At 47.8% G+C, this 16,632-nt stretch overlaps 1 protein-coding gene across 1 annotated transcript in view; it reads right to left on the bottom strand.

The window, feature by feature from the left end:
• Positions 1–16,632, bottom strand: part of TMEM132C (transmembrane protein 132C) — a 302,142-nt gene that overhangs the window by 277,997 nt on the left and 7,513 nt on the right. The gene's annotated exons all lie outside the window — the stretch shown is intronic.

Below are 16,632 nucleotides of genomic sequence, written 5' to 3'. Positions count from 1 at the left end.
CTGCTTTATTGAGGTCTGCTGGACATATAGTGCCGTGTGGGTTTAAGGTGCTCAACATGAGGATTTGATACAGAAACATATTGTAAAATGATGTCCACAGTACAGATGGTTAGCACGCTCGTCACGTCACGTAACTACTATCTGTTTGCAGGGAGAACATTTAAGAGGTACTCTCAGTGGGATGCCTGGGGGGGCTCAGTCGGTGAAGCGTCTGCTTTCAGCTCAGGTCATGATCCCCGTGTCCTGGGATCGAGCCCTGCATCGGGCTCCCTGCTTGGTGGGGATCCTGCTTCTCCCTCTCCCTCTGCCTCTCTCCCCCTGCTCAATCTCTCTCTCAAATAAATATATTAAAAATCTTAAAAAAGGAAAAGACCTAGTCTCAGTGACTTCCAAGTACACAACATAGTATTAACTGTGGTTACTGTGCTATCCATGAGACCCCCCCCCCCCAGAGAGGCCCCATCTAATAACTGGCAAGACCCTTTGACTGACTCCCCCCCAAATATTTCTCCCACCCTCAACCCCCAGTATCCAAAGACCATTCCATTCTCTGTTTAGGGATCATGCTTTAAAATTCAAATGAATCCTTCTACCCCGAGGATTTTCCCTTAAAATCATTGGGTGTCTGGAGGGAAAGGTCCAGACGAGACAACGAATCGTAAAAAAAGAAAACACACACACATACACACAACATGCCAACCAGTAGCTATTTCTGTGTGCTCAGAAAGGATGGAGAGAATTAAAGTTGCACCTTCTGAGTTCAAGCCAACATCCACAGGCCCCAGGGCAACGTGAACCCAACACAAGAGGAACACAAAGGGGGAGACTCAACATTAACTAAGGCAAGACCCTCACTGATCCCAACCCCGGGAGGCGGAGCTTAGCAGAGACTCACAGCCATGCTTCGGGCCATAAATCACTCAGAGGCAGAACCGGCGGCTAATCCAATAATCCATTTATGACTTTAAATAAATCTGGCTCCACGGCTAGAGCCCTTCTGTGCTTACAAAGCTATAACACTCCCTGCCAGCCGGCCCCGCACTGGTGGGGGGCCACCGGACCCAGCCCCGCGACCTCGCGGTGTTCATCGCACAGAAAATTAACCAGAGGCAAGCAGTCAATACCACATTATCTACCACACTGAACTTGTTTATTGTTTGCTGCTCTTTATTCCGAGCCAGGGCCGAGGGGAAAGTGGGAGCGTCCCACCCCCGAAAGCATCCTCTTGACTTCTGTCGAGTCATAAAAGTTTAAAAAGACAAAAACTAATATATGTCCATGGCAAGTAGGAGAAAAACATCTCCTAATGGCATCTCCTAAAAACATCTCCAGAATGACAGCTGCATCCCCCACGTCCCAAGTTCCACCCAAAGATCATAGGATGAGTTTTGGTGGAGGAGGCGGGAGGGGAGGTCTCATCCAAATCAGTTGATCCCCAAAATGGCATGCAGATACATAGGTTTTATTTTTATTATTATGTTCGTATTTCGATACTTATTATACTTATAATACATATTATTGCATACTTATTTCGATGCCTAGTAAAAGAAATGATTACAAGTATATTAAACCCTGAGATTTAAAATATATATATATTTATATATATATATTTCTTGTTGTTGTTGGTAAGTTAAAGAAATGAGTCAGTTTCATGAAAAACATTAATTCCTGGCATACTCCTGATTTTATTCAAACCTCTGTGTTCTCACCGTCCAAGCCAGGAACCTAGTAGCCCTGGGCCAACTTCGTTCTCAGCCCCAGACCTTGGTTCTGATCTGACCGAGGCTAATCCAGCTTCCTTCCCTGTGACTGGCTGAAAGGATGGCTAGGAGTCTTAAATATAATGAACATGACAAGAAGAGGGAACTTTCAGGGTGGTTCTCCCCATCCTTGAAAGAAAGTCCTGAAAACCTAGTGTACTCCTCCATAATAAAATAAATTGTGGACCCCGAATGGCACAGGCAGCTGTCCTGTGACCATGAGGACAACCAGCTTCCAGATGAGGCCAGCCCTGAGGATGATCCGGGAGAGACAGAACGATGTTGACCATGAAGCCAACAGCAAGCATCAATGACCATGGGACTACACTACTTCTGGAGCATGAGCTGGAACGTGACTGACTTGCTAGGACTTGTAGGTCAAAGCACTGTATTTAGGATGCCTGAATGGCCAGAGGTTGGGACACTCTGGTCTAAATATCGGATCGGCCTGGAGGATGTGCTCCTGGGTTCAGGCTTCTGGCCATGAGCTCCGTAGACTAGCAAATATTCAGCAAAATCAGCAAATATTCCCGAAAACACTGTGCTCCTGTCATAAATACAGCAGGACCAAGACAAAGACACACGGACACCAAGGAGGAACAGGGGCCCTAAGAGGCCCCAAGGAACATGAGGTCGGTTCATTCTTTCAAGCAGCATCTCACTCTTACCTGCTGGATACTCCAAAACATCCAGAAAACACAAGAGGCAAAGTCCATGTCTTTAAGAAATCACAGGGAGGGGAGGAGGTATGGACGGAGGAATGGATGACTCGCCGTGACCTAGAAAATGCACCCCTCCAGACAGACAAGGAAGGAAGATCAGGGGAGTGACAACAGTGCAAGCTGGCTGGTGCTCACAGCTGAACCTCCCTTCTGGGCTGATCAAGGAGGAGTTTACGGAGGGCTTTGTGTGTTCTCTCCCTTTTCGAGTTGCATCCTCCTTGAGGGAATTGAAAGGCACACGGCAAGAAAAGCCTGAGAAGTTGTGTGAAGGGCAGGCTGGAAGGGGGACCAGACAGCTGCATGGAGGGTCATCATTGCTTCCCTGAGCCTCAGTGTTCCCCCTCTGTGAAATGGGTAGGGGAGCTTGCCTTGCTCTCAAGCAGGTCTGAGGTGGAGATGGCATTATACACATGAAAGGTCTTTCGAAATACCCTTACGATATATTTATGATGGCGTCACAGCAAGTCAAGGATGGGGGAGCTGAGGTGCTGACATGACGTAGATGAAATCTGACTACAGTATCAACCACAAGACATCCAGTCCAATGCCTTCCCATGCTCGGGATGCCACCCTGTTTCCCCACCTGCCTGCACTCTGTACTCCTTCGAGAATGGTGGGGGCAGCTAGTGGGACCCCGAGTCCCTGGCAATGCCGCCTTGCTATCAGGAATCACAGGGAGGGGCTCCACTGTTGCTGAGTGTTGGGTAGTTCTGGATAAAGGGAGACACTGGGGGGTCCCAGTCTCTGTAAGAAGCTGTGTGGGACAGGAGCCATGTGCCCTTCCTCCCATCGTCTTGCTGTCCCAAGAGAGCCTTCTAGCAAGACACCTTTGAGTAGGTGTACTGAGAGATGCTCAACGGGGAGCCTCTAACACACTCCGCAAAGTGGATTCCATTCCCTTCACTTCTCCTCACGACGCCTCCCAGTCCCATTCCAAGAGGTGAACACCCGACCTTTCTACTGCTCAGCAAAAGCCAAGATGGGTCGCCATTTTGTCTCACTCTGATTCCCCAGGAGACCCGATCGTCTGATTCCCCTCTGGAAATATTCTGTGCCAAATGAAACCTGAGTGAGGTCATTAATTATGAAAATTCACAATGCATAATTATAATAATTACTCTGATCACATAAACATTATACCACCATGAATAATTTAATAGGAATCGTGCTTTTCAAGAGAACGGCAATTAAAATAAAACCCAGGGTGGTGACAGGGAAGATGCATGCTCTGGTTTGTTCCGAGGGAGGCTGGACTGTCCCCGGAACGTTCCTTCCTTGTTGTCAAGAATTACCCCAGACCTTAGCAGGTGGAGGAACAAAGAAGACAGTGACAGGCTGGTTCATGAGTAGTTCCACTTGGGAAAGTAGAAGTCAGGATCCCAAACAGTAGGTTTTCCCCCTAACTATAACAAGTCCCAGCTTCTATCTTCACCCACCAACCAGAAGAAGAATTGAGTCCTGTTTTATCCTACAAAGAGATGGAGAACTCAACCACCTCCCGGTGCCTGAAAATTCTATACGGAGCCAGGGTGAGAAAGAGATACCTGTATTCTGCACCCCCGACCCCCACCAATATGTCCAATTAAGCAAAAGTTCAAGGAGAAGGGAGTGATACTTTGTATCAAAGGCAAGACCGCAAACCCACAGTAGCCTGCGACTTTTCTCATCACCCAAAGTTTTTGTTTTTCATGCCTTTTTAAGTTTGTAAGCAAGCCACAATTTCTATATGATATATTTTCCCAAGATTAGAGATTTAAGTCTTTTGGAATGGCTGGAAAAGAGAGTTACCCGCAGGAAGGTGCCAGATGAGGGCAGAGAGGTGGGTGGGACCCGGGCTTTAAGAGGAATGCTCTGGGTTCATGGAGAGTTCCAGAGACACCACACGCTCAGACTCACACAACTCCTTACCAGCCACAGAGCGCGGAGCCTGTCGTCCTGCTTGCTGGGTCTTCCACACTTTTTAATCAAGCTCTATTGTCAGCAAAGCGGTTTACAGTGCAAGCCAGCACACGTGCACACATACACACGGAACACCGCGACCTATCATGCAAAACGTGCTCTGAGAGTTTCCGTTCCATTTATTAAAAAGGAACTCTAGTAGCAATCCATTATATGGATCTCACTGCATTCTTACCTAAGTATTCATTCCAGGGGTATTTATGAAGTGCCTACTGTGTGCCCAGCACTGCCCTACGAGCCTTACATTTCAGAAGAGCCAAAGGAGACATCATCCTTGCTCTTGGGCAACTTACCTTCCAGCGGTGAGACTTAGGAAAACACTGACGGCTCCACTTCCCACGTGTACCCTATATGGGAGGTGGGCAGGGATTCTGAACCTCCTTTTGACAAATACAGGCCATATTGGGGCTGGGGGAGAATCTGAGGGAGGCAGGATCGTGACTACGGGTCTCCATCTAAGTATGTTTCTTTGCACCCTTTTTGGTCAGGAGTCTTTGGACTGCAGGAAGCAGAAAGCAAACTTGAACATGCATGGGGGAGGGGGGATCCAGGCAGAAAACACACAGTTGGGGTCATCTTGACACGAGGGTTTGAACGCAGGGATTCGAGTACATGGGGAGACAAGAGCTAAGAAGCCAAATATGGACAGTGAGACCCCCAGACACCAGCCACTGTAGGAGCCTCCACCCAGGGCTGGAAGGACAGTGTGGGGAGGCAGTGCATCCTGAGGTCAGGGCCAATCGTGGGGAACAGAATGGGACCCCGAGGGAGGGGGCAGCCTGCTGGCACCAGAACCATGGAGAAGAGCCCACCCCAGCCCCAGGCAGCACGGGGAGCAAAGCAAAGGGGAAGAGGCCCCATGATTCAATGTCCCCTCAGTCTTGTTTCTGGCCCTCAGATGGCACTCAGGCATCTGAGAACCGAGGGCAAGGGAGCCCAGAGGTGCAGCCGCCAGATACAGCAGAGAGCACAGGGGACCAGTGATGGACCTCTGGGTAGCCCCCCATGCCATGGAAGGACGGCAGGCTCACGCCACGTACAGCACCAGGTGAGGCTTGGGGAGACGGGAAGCAAACCAGGGCCTCAGACCCCTCTAGAGCCACTTTGCCTTCCCTCGTCTCTGCACCGCTGGCATCCTGCCTCCGGTCCCCCCACACTTCCAGGGGGCTAGGCTCAGAGCCACGCCGGCAGCACTCCCCACCCCCAGAGGCAGGGGAGGGTGTTCTGGTCCCTCCCAACTTGGGGAGACGGTTATGGTTGTCCCATCTGGGAGAGGGGTGCTCCTGGTAACTAGTGGGTGAAGATGGAAACCCTGAAGGACAGGGTTCAAGTTCCCATACCACAGGAGCAGGGCGAGCTTCCCGAGCTTCCTGCACACGTGACAGCTGTGGTTTTTCCCGCACCCCGGATTGACTCATCCTTGACTGTGCTGGTGAGGAATTCAGGAACTTCGCTGAGGGTGTCCCAATTCCCTCTGGGTCCTCCCTTTCCTCCCCGGTGAGTTGGCTGCAGTGCTTGGCCTCACCAGGAGGGCGGTGCCCTCAGCTCAGAGCACCCAGGTAAGCCCAACTCTTGCAGGGAATGAAGGGCGCTTCCCTTCAAGGCGGTGATTCTCAGCTGGTGGTGGAGTGTGAGCATATCGGGATCCTGGGCTATACTCAGCATTCAACATGCTATTCAATATTTCTTATTAGTAAATGAAAAACGACATGTGTTTTATGTTAGCTGAACCTCGGACGGCAAAGCTCAAATACGCTTGCCAAAGACAGAGCAGGGTGCTTAAGGACCAGTCCAACCCTCTGGGAGAAGGAGCAGAGAAAAATATTCCAGATATTTAAAATTACTTGAAAAAAGCATGTTTAGAGCTGGGAAATGATGCCTTAGAATTTGGTTTATTGACTAGAGCCTGGGGCTGTCCTGGTCTGCAAAAATCCAACATCCAGCTAAGGAGGCAGAAGGTCCGATGACCTCCGGTTGGAGGACTCATCACTCATGATTTGCAGAGTCCTGTTCTCACATGCTACACCGGGCTTCCAGGACTGCAAAGAACCTTCCTTCTTTGTCTTTACATTCGCTCTTTCAGGATTCAGGGAATCCACTCGTCCACTTTTTCCGAAGGTTCCCAGTTCTGTGACAGAGGATGTAATCAGGACACTCAGCCACGGATGGAGGAGAAAGCAGCACCCGTGGGCTCTGCCTGCCACCATCTGCCACCACGCCTCAGGCCGGTGTTTGTCTACATGCGGGGTGGGAGACGGTTTGGGGCAAAATGCAGAAAGGCTTTTAAGCATGTTATCAGTTATGGGTTTATCTTAATATTTTGGCGGGGAGGAATGCAATTAGCATGTAAAACAGTGACTTTCATGGCAAGTCTTGCTTTGGGCGAAGCTTAGATTAAAGAAAAGATTTGAAATAGGGAAAAGCTGTTTTTAAGTAAATGGAAATGCAGATGAGACTAATATACGGCAAAAATTATTGAGTCGCATCGGACAGACTGCAAATGAGGAAATACTAATTTCAAAGTCACGTGCCATTTTCTGTTTTTTGAAGATGGGGACTCAAATACATCTCTTGGGCATGCTTTCAGAAAATCCTCCAAAATGGGTTGTGCAGGTGTGTGTGGGTCCACTGGGGGAACTATACCCCTGCAAACCACATATCCCATGTTCTTGGAGATGCTGTTAAGAATCTACAAATCTGGTAAAGATGTTCAGTGTGTTGTTTGCTCCCGTAAATGGATCTTCTAACAGGACTAAGCCCCGAAGAGAAGGACTCTTTTTTTTTTTTTTTTTTTTAACAACTAAATATGGATTTAGAGTCCCTGGTGACTAGAAACTAATGTCTAGACCTGAGGGTGTGAGTGCCCACATGAGTGTAAGCACTTTCTCCAGGAGCATGAAAACCCAGAAGAGCTGGTTACGCTGGGGGCAGGAAGAAGCAAGAAGATGTGATTTTTCCTTTGACTACCTTTGAAGAGACAGCTTACATAACAGGGGATGCTCTAGGACAGTGGTTGTGTTGGGTTTCAGGGTGTGAGTGGGGTTCGACCCATGGGTGATTCAAAACGGCTGCCTCCAGATGGTCCCCTGTTGCCCTGTTGTCCCCTCGCCCTTCAGAACCTCCAGTTAAAATTCACACGCTGGTCTCCGTTGTGCTGGGGAAGGTCCAGCAGGGGCGGGGGGCAGGCTTGTGGGGACTTCTGCCACATGAACTGGGGCTTGGACGGGGAACAGTGGGCCCTGCAGGGATCCCAGGACATGAGCAACACTATGCTTACACCAAAATACAATTATCCGAACTCGAACTTCATGTCCAGAAGGACCAGGTCAATCCAAAATGAACACAGCTACTGCGTGGCAATCAGTATTGACCAAATTGAGGGTCATTCCACCAAAAAGCTGGCCTGTAATCTTCAGGGTTATACAAGACACAGTGGTCCCATTGTTTCTGATTCTAAAGACATAAAGGAATTTCACAACTGAATAGCGTGCAGTCCTGGATGGGATTCTGAACCAGGAAAAGCTTTATTTTGTTGCAAATGATATTAAAGGAACAATTGGCAACATTTTATAAAATCTGTCACTAGGTTGCACTGCTGTAACAATGTAATATGTTGATTTTGATCACTATCATGTGGAGTACCTAGGAGAATGCCCTTGTTTTAAGGAAACACACACTGAAGCAGGGTCCTATGTGCAACTTACGTATAATTAGTTCAGAAAAAATATATGCATATGTAAATAAAAGAGAGAGACACAGGGAAAAAATGCTTCAAGCAAATATAGTGAACTCTGATTTGGGGGGAATCTAGGTGAAAAGTTTATGGGATTCTTTGTACTCATTTTGCAACTTTTCTTAAAGTCAGAGACTCTTTCCAAGGAAGTGTTTTAAAAACATTATGATGCAAGACGTACTTGATACATGGCAGGCATTATTCAAACGAGTGTTTCTCAATCAGGAGATACTTGGCGATGTCTGCACACATTTTCGGTTGTCCTAACTGGGGGAGGGGTGTGGTGCCCTGATTTAAGTACTTACAGAAGAAACAAGCTTCTTCATGACATTCTCCTTCTGAGCCTTGACTCTCTGTCTCCTGGGGCTGTCTCTTGTCCAGCATCTCAGCTCACTCCATCCCACCTCTTACCAAGTCCAGATGACCTTGTTCCAGTAGACCTTGCTTTGATCTACCTAGCATCACTCCTTTCTCTTCTTCCAGGACCAACAGCGCCACTCTGGGGGAGCAAACTTCTCCTGGCCCAACCACACAGATTGGATGCAAACTTCAATATTTGTGTGGATCTTGCTGCTGTGTAGAATTGTCTCTGCCCAAATTGGTGCTGGTAGCGCTCTACCAAAGCAGAGTAATCAGAAACAGGGTTGAGAGACGGGCTGTCCTGAGCCTGTCATCCGGACTGTTGGTCCCACAAAGCTTTATTCTATTTTGGACTTGTTGCCACAACTTGAAAGCAGGGCCATTTCACATTCTTAAAAGTCCTGATTTCTTGGTTTACTTGCATCATTAAGACTTCAATGCCCCCAGTCATCAGGGTGACAACTGTACCTATCTCCTGGGGACTTTGTGAAGAATAATTTAATATATATAAATGTGGGTATCTGTCACAAAGAAGAAAATCTTTTGGGAATACAACACACATGTTTGAAGGGGAAAAAAAGGTATTCAGATACGTAAAAAAAAATACTTTCCTTTTTCTCAGGTACTGCAGCAAAACTGCTGAAATTGACTTCATTTAGAATCTCCCACACCTGGTACATCTTGGTAATCACTGATGGGTACAGGTACAAGGGAATCTTAAAGTGGCACCTCACACTCTTTCTTTCATCCTGTGGACAAGGAGATTCTGAAACAAGACAGCTGCTCAGTGTGGTAGGGTCTGTGGCCATGTCTGGTCAGAGGGCTCACTTGCTCTGAAAAGGAGGACACCATGACAGAGAAAAGTTGCAGCCTATCCCTTTGATTTGAGACGTATAGACATTGTCTAAGGAGATAATGTAGTGCAATTCATGCAAATAAGAATACAGATATTCCCCCTTTCAGAATAGCTCAGTGCTACCAGAGGGGGGGTGTCGCAGACACTGGCTATCAGAAGTGGGGCGGCTGGGAGAGGAGCCACCTGGGATGAAAACCTCAGGCACCACAGACTTGATGGGGGAAGGAGGGCAGCCAGCAAGAGGTGCTGGAACCTGAGGGACTGGGAAGGGGCCACACAGGAGAATAGCCTGGTATGGAGATGGGGGAAGGGAGTGACAGACAGAGAAGAGGAGAAATATAGAGTAAGCTCTGTGATTCTGAATTAGAATTTGAGCTATCAGTGTGAATTCAAGAGTGAGCAGAGGTAGGGACGTGTGTACACTTCCTGACTCTGTCCACTGAGAGGATTGGAGTACCCAAAGTGCAATGAGTACATTGAGACCCTAGATTTTGGTTTCTAAATACCACGCCCTACTAGAAGGAACTCAGCTTGATTCTGAGTCCCAGGGCAAGGAAACTGCAAGGTATGCCTGGAAGGTTTTATACCCAAAAAGGAAGGACGAGCTTAAAGGACAAGGAGGACATGTCAGAGGACAGAGAATATGGTAAGACAACTCCCCACTGGCCAAATGAAAGATATTCTGTGCATCAAAATAGTGACAGGAATGAAATAGATGCCATAGACGGAAGAAATACAGGAGCCCATTCTATTAATAAATTCCTGGATGAAATATTGGAATTCTAAGGAGGAACAGGATATTTACATAATCTCTAAATGTCTTTCCACAAAATGTTTATTAACTGCTAAGAGAACAAGAGTGACTTGGCAGTAGAGAAGCCTGCCCCAAGCTGCTTTAAGCAAGCTATCAAAGTGCCCAGCATTCACATGGTGATAAATTTAAATCATGCGCCACCTGACAAAAGGCAACAAGAAGAACAGAACCTCCCTTCTGAGACACTCCTGCTGTAGGTGCATAATCAGAATCGAATCATGAAGAAACATCAGATGAACCCAAATGGGGAGATGGCCACAGCATAAGTAGCCTGCCATCTTCAGAATTGTCATGGTCATGAAATGCAAGAAAAGACTTGAAGGATAAGAAAGAAGCATGACATGAAAGAGATTATCCACACAGGGGAGACTGAGCTGGGGTCTGAAAACGGAGTAGTAGTAATGCAGCCATGTTCATTCCCTGATTTGGAGGTTGTGTTGCTGCTTTGCAAGAGAACATGTTTGTTGGTGAGAAAGCACCCACCAGACATTCCAGGGTGCTGAGCCTCTATTTTGACAGTTACTCAGATATAAGCTTGGCAGGCAAACGTTCTAGGCACTTGCTCTTGAAGCCTTTCTGGATGTCTAAGCTTGCTTAAACACAAAAACAAGACACCTCCCACTATTCTCCGCCATGTGTAAGTTTCATTTGTAAATGCCTCCATCTCCGGAGGAAGGAGAACTGAACTCAGGGTGTTAGCATGTTTTGAAGGCAGCACTACTCATGGAGAAAGTGTGCACAATGGGAAACAGTGGAACGCAGTCACCATCTGAGGGGGGCAAGAGAAGGAAGTGTTACTGAGCCCAGTGAGAGTAGGTGTCTTAGGCAGGGGCCCCCTGATGGGAGTTCCAGTCATGGGGGGGTGGGGAGCAGGTGAGGCATAAGTACTCCAACACCCCTCTTCTCCTGTCTCCAGCTCCTCCCAGGGTCCTGTTGGCCAACCCCAGATGGACTCCAGCAGACACAGGAACTGCCCTCTGCAACGGTCAGCCGCCCAGGGCCCAGAGGAGGAAGGAGAGAAAAGACATTCTATCTGGAATGTGGAAAAATATACAATAACCCACTGGTCCCTTTATGGTCACTCTGAGCCCCATTGCACAGATCCAGAAACTGAGGCTTTGCGGATCAAGCAGCATGCCCATATCTACACAATGGAGCAGGGATCTCACCCAGGCAGATATGCCCACTAAGACTTACTCTTGCCACCCAGCAGGTGAGGCTGAGGCTGAGGCCCTCCCTTGCTGAAACAAAAGCTCTTTTTGGATCCTGCCTTTGTCTCACGAACACCTCTTGCATCTGATTTTGCCTGATGGTGGAGAGTGCTAGCTTGACAGGTGAGTGATAAATGATGTTTGCTCATCCCCAGTTCAGGCAAGTCTGACACAAACTCAATTAGTCAAACGCATCTTCGTGCTGCCTCCCGTTCATCCACACTGACTCAGGTAGATTTCTGAGCAGCAAAGAGATACAACTTGTTTGCATGCCTTTTCTCAGTCTCTTTTCCCTTGCTGCTCATATTCTTGAATGTGGAAATATAGGAATATTGATTTTTGTTTTGTCCCCAGTTGCTCAAATTTTTCATCATGGTACCACCCAAATTTTCCTCTGCACCTCACTTTGAGCCCTCAAAAACTCCTCAGCAGGAGCCAGAACAAAACCAGAGCCAATGAGACACAGTATGGCCTTTCCTGGGTGCATTGGGTGCCTCACCTCAGCAAGGGGGAGAACCTGGAACTGCCAAGAGCCACCACATAGAACTTAAAAACGAAGCCCACACCATAACGGGCAAAGAGAAGAACTACAACAAACAAACAAAAACCACAAACTGATGTCATATTTGAACACCTGGATCAAGCCATATCTGATGACTAATTTTAGTATAATTTCATCATCCCCCAAAAGATATCTTGTATCCATGTGCAATCACTTGCCATTATTTCAGTAATCCACTCAGTTGTTCAGAGAAAGTCCTAATCAAGGATGTTTTTCACTGTTTACACTGAAATTCTGGTCTCTGTTTTAAGTTGATTCCTTTCATGTGGCCATCTCTGGGAAGCATTATCTGTAAAGGAGCCCCTCTCAAATCACACCAGAAGGGAAGAAGCAGAGATGTGCAGAAAAGGAGGCCATGCAGAAAGAAAGTCGGTGACTTGAAAGATGTCGCCTCTGGCCAGCACATCAGAGCATCACACTCCTGCATGAACTTTTTCACCTCGAATCCAACAAGGACACTTCTTGGGAGTGACTGACAGGGAGAAGGAATAATCGCAGGTTCTGTGCTCAATAGAGATCATTGATAAAATGTTGGCCATCTAGAGATGTCTAGCACATAAAAAAACAAAAAAAACACCTCCCCGTTTTTCTGACCTTTACTCAGATCTAAGAGACTCCCTCTGTGTAAAAGATACTATGGGAAGCCAAAGATAGAATTAAGTCATTCATTCACCAAGCAGTAGAGCCTCCAATGTGCCAGACACTGAGGCTGCTAAGCAAAACAGATATAAACAACAGTGAATGGGACAGAAAACACTTTCTGTTCTCACACAGCTTAAATTCTAGGGGAGAGGAAGATGGATAAACAAGTCAGTATATAATCTGTGGATTATCAGGTGGAGATAAGTCAAAGGAAAACAATAAAATAGGGAACAGGCACAGAAAGTGCCGAGTTGGGAAGAGCAGATGGCACAGACAAAGGGGGACCTCTCTATGAGAAGATGACCTGTGATCAGAGACCTGAATGGTCTTAGTGTCTCAGTGGATATCTGGGTGTTAACCCACAGCAGTCATGTGCAAAGGCCCTGAGGTCAGGGGGTGGTAAGCACCAGCAAGGAAGCCAATGGGACTGGAACAGAGTGTGTATGTGAGGGCATGGGGGTTGAGATAAGGCCAGAAGGATGTCTCTGTAAGTTCTGAACAGAGGACACTGTGATCTCACTGCCTATTAAGAAGAGTTTAAAGGAGGCCCCTACAACCAAGACACAACTGCTCTGTGTTGAGGGTGGTGGACATTTTGGCCTTCCTTTAGAGTTATTAAAGTGAAGTTGTCTCTACAGGACTAGCAGTGATTGAGTAAGAAAGTGACACGACCAAATCATTACCAACAGATGTGCTTGAAGAACAGGAGGTTAAGACATCTGAGAGAAAAAAAAAATCCCACTGACCAAGAAATCCCAGCCCCTGAGGGGTGGTGAGAAGCTAGAGTCTACAGACTTCCTGCCGTGGCTGAGAAAGTGAGCCCCCAGAACCAACAGTCCACCTCCCTGACAGAGCCACTGCTGGCGGACCCACAGTATGGATGCTGGGGGTGGGGGTGGGGTGTCCAAGGGCTGCACCATGGCCAGGGAGAGGGCTGAGCAGGAGCAGAGAATGACAGACTCCAGAAAGAAAATGACACTCTGTTGTTGGGACATCTGCACCACAGATGAAAATGCTGTTTCAAGACAAAATGTAGAGTCTTCTCTTGGAGTCAAGTCCTTGCTTACAATTAAAAAAAGGCAAAAGTAAAGAAAATGGTCACCCAAGGCTGTGTACTGACCCAAGAGATATACAAAAATTGAAGAAAAGAGCTCTCACTACTTAGCAAGCAGGAAAGAGGAAACAGAGCTGAAACAGAACAAATTGCCCCAAAATGGAGACTTCTCCTGGATTTTTTTTTTTCTCATAAATGAGGATGCCACAGCAGGAAGCCTTAGGGTTGCCCTCCATGGTTGATACAGTAGAGGCTGGTGGCAGGCTGTAGGAACCCAGCCCAGAACCCCTTCAAGTCCTGGGTGTGCACCTCTTGGGGAGAAGAAGGACCCCTAGTCTGCAAGTAGGGCCACTGGGTGCCTGGTCCATGACCAACCCCATAGGGAAATCTGTTGGAGGGAGGAATCAATGAAAAATGGAGACCAAAGCAAACAAAAAAGAAGAGGAGGCCACTCTGCATTGCAGGTGCCTGGGGAAGTGGGCAGGCCATGACACCCTATGCTTGGCGGTGTATGCCTACAGCTGGAACAACACTGTGATGGTCTGGGGGTCGGCTGCTCCTTGGACTCTGACTATGCCTGGGACAGGCAGGCATGCAAATGACCTGTGGTTTCCTTCATGTTGTTCATTTGGTTGCTTGGCTAGATTCTTGCCTGCCTACTGCCTGTTCCCCTGTATCTTATTCCATCCAGACTGTCTCTGGGCCACCAGGCCCTCTGTACTCTCTCTGTCTTCATCACTGGGGTGGAGGTGATCTCAGGCTCCCAAGACCAGTGTGTCCCAGGCTTCATCAATCCTCAGCCCCATGCTCTCTGGTCACAGTGACAGGATTACAGTTGGGCCAGGAACCCCAGTGAGGGACATGAGATACACTCCATCAACTCTACAACCATTAGGGAAGTCGCTTTCTTTTTGCTGGGTGTGCTTTGTGAACAGAAGGTAATAAAGCTGGGGCTTCTAGTGACAATGACGGCCACCCGAAAATGCAACCAACACAGAGGGCACAGGAGAGAAGAGATGGGGAGAAGCAATGGCTAGTGGCACTGACTGACGCCTGGATCCAGCAGTGACTGAAGCCCACCCAGGCTTTTCAGTTACCTGACCAACTACATTTCCTCTACCCACCTTTTTTAGTTTCTTTTCTTTTCTTTCTTTCTTTCTTTTTCTTTCTTTCTTTCTTTTTTTTTTATTGTGTGGCTTTCATACCATTTGCTTATTGCTGGGTTTTTCACCATTTCAATGAAAGGAGTCAGGGACTAATAAAGTGAGTCCTTTGGTGCATATTCGAAGACCACTTTCCTCAGGCAAGTGGGGAAAACTTGCCCCAGGGTTTCAAACATTAAACACAACCTCATTGTTTCCAATGGAGACAAAAACCTGTCCCCGGGTCACATCCTGTTTATGGTGTGAGGCTTGGGGACAGGTGGCTTCAAATCCTCACTAAACTGGAACCCCAAGGTAAGAGCAGAAATAGCATTCAGTTCTGTGTGTGTGGTGGGGGTGGGGCTTACTGCTTTTCAAGTTCCTTTGTTTATTTTGAGAATAAGAGAATCTTTTATGGCCTCCAAGAGCCGCTGACAGACCACCATAGGCCAAAGCGGGTCATGTTAGACCCACTTGGCTACGCATCGAGGTCCACAGAGACAGTGAGGAAACAGGGCGGAAAGCAGATATTATAATGAAAGGGTTAGAGGGGCGCCCCGAACAAGAAAGATGAAAAGTCAGTGGCAGAGCTGGGTGAAAGAAATTAACCTTGAGACTGAGACAGTTGCTCTGGTTGGTCCCGAGGGCTCTGCGAACCCTGGGGAGGGGGAGAAGGGCTGCCTCACGAGTATTAGGAAACTAAGCCAGAAGGAGTTAGGTCTAAGCTGTGTGTAAGCATGAAGTACATCAAGGGATGTCTCAGGATATCAACCACCACTGGCTCTCTGTTGAGGCTGATCATAAATGACGCCCTCGCACGTGGCCCAGACTTTCCTATTCCCTGTCTAGTCGACTGTGCGTCTTCGTCTCTCTTTTATGTGATGCTCCGTTATTAAAAAAAAATCCATGCATAGTTTCTGTTGTGTCATATTGTGTGATTCTTCTTCATGGCTTTGATAAGTAGGCATAGGAGAAGAGCTAGGAGTTACTGAACTTCTATGTGCCTAATCTTACCGTGTGCCATAGGTGGAATGGAGGCCACCAAGAGACATGCCCGCTTAGAACCTGTGAATGCGACCTGATTTGGAAAACAGGTCCTTCTGCTGTAAGTCAGTCAAAGATCTAGGGATGACATCACCCTGGGCTGGGGCGGCAAGGTGCCCAAGTCAGTGACAGGTGTCCTTCTAAGACGGAAGGGAAAAGGCAGGCAGAGAAAGCTATGTGAGCCACCCAGAAGCTCCTGGAGAAAAGGAAGCCAAAAGAACAAAGAAGAAGCCTCCCCCAGAATCTTCAGCGGAGGCACCCACATTTGAGTTCTGACCTCTGGCTCCAGGACGGAGAGAGAAGGGGTTTCTGTTGTATGGAGCTGCCCCAGCGGTGGTCATCTGTGAGGGCGGCCTCAGGACACTAACCCCCGCCCGTGCTCTTCATGCAACATTCTCAATAATCCTACAAAGCGGGTATTATTATTTACAAATAATAAAACCGAAGCTACCGGGGATGTGGGTGGTACTGTCAGCTGGGGGGGGTCTGGCTCTTGATTTCACTTCTGGTCATGATCTCAGGGTCAAGGGACTGAAGTTCTCTCTCCAGTTTCCTCTGCCCCTCCCACTTGTGCTTGCTCTCTCTTTCTGTTAAACAAATAAATCTTTTTGGGGCGCCGGGGTGGCTCAGTGTGTTACGCCTCTGCCTTCAGCTCAGGTCATGATCCCAGGGTCCTGGGATCTCTGCTCAGCAGGGAGTCTGCTTCTCCCCACCCCCTGCCTGCCTCTCTGCCTACTTGTGATCTCTGTCAAATAAATAAATAAAATCTTTAA

Source organism: Meles meles, chromosome 12, assembly GCF_922984935.1.
Source record: "Meles meles chromosome 12, mMelMel3.1 paternal haplotype, whole genome shotgun sequence".
Classification (NCBI taxonomy): Eukaryota; Metazoa; Chordata; class Mammalia; order Carnivora; family Mustelidae; genus Meles; species Meles meles.
The sequence above is the reverse complement of the archived record's forward strand: the minus strand, read 5'-3'. Positions and strand labels throughout refer to the sequence as shown.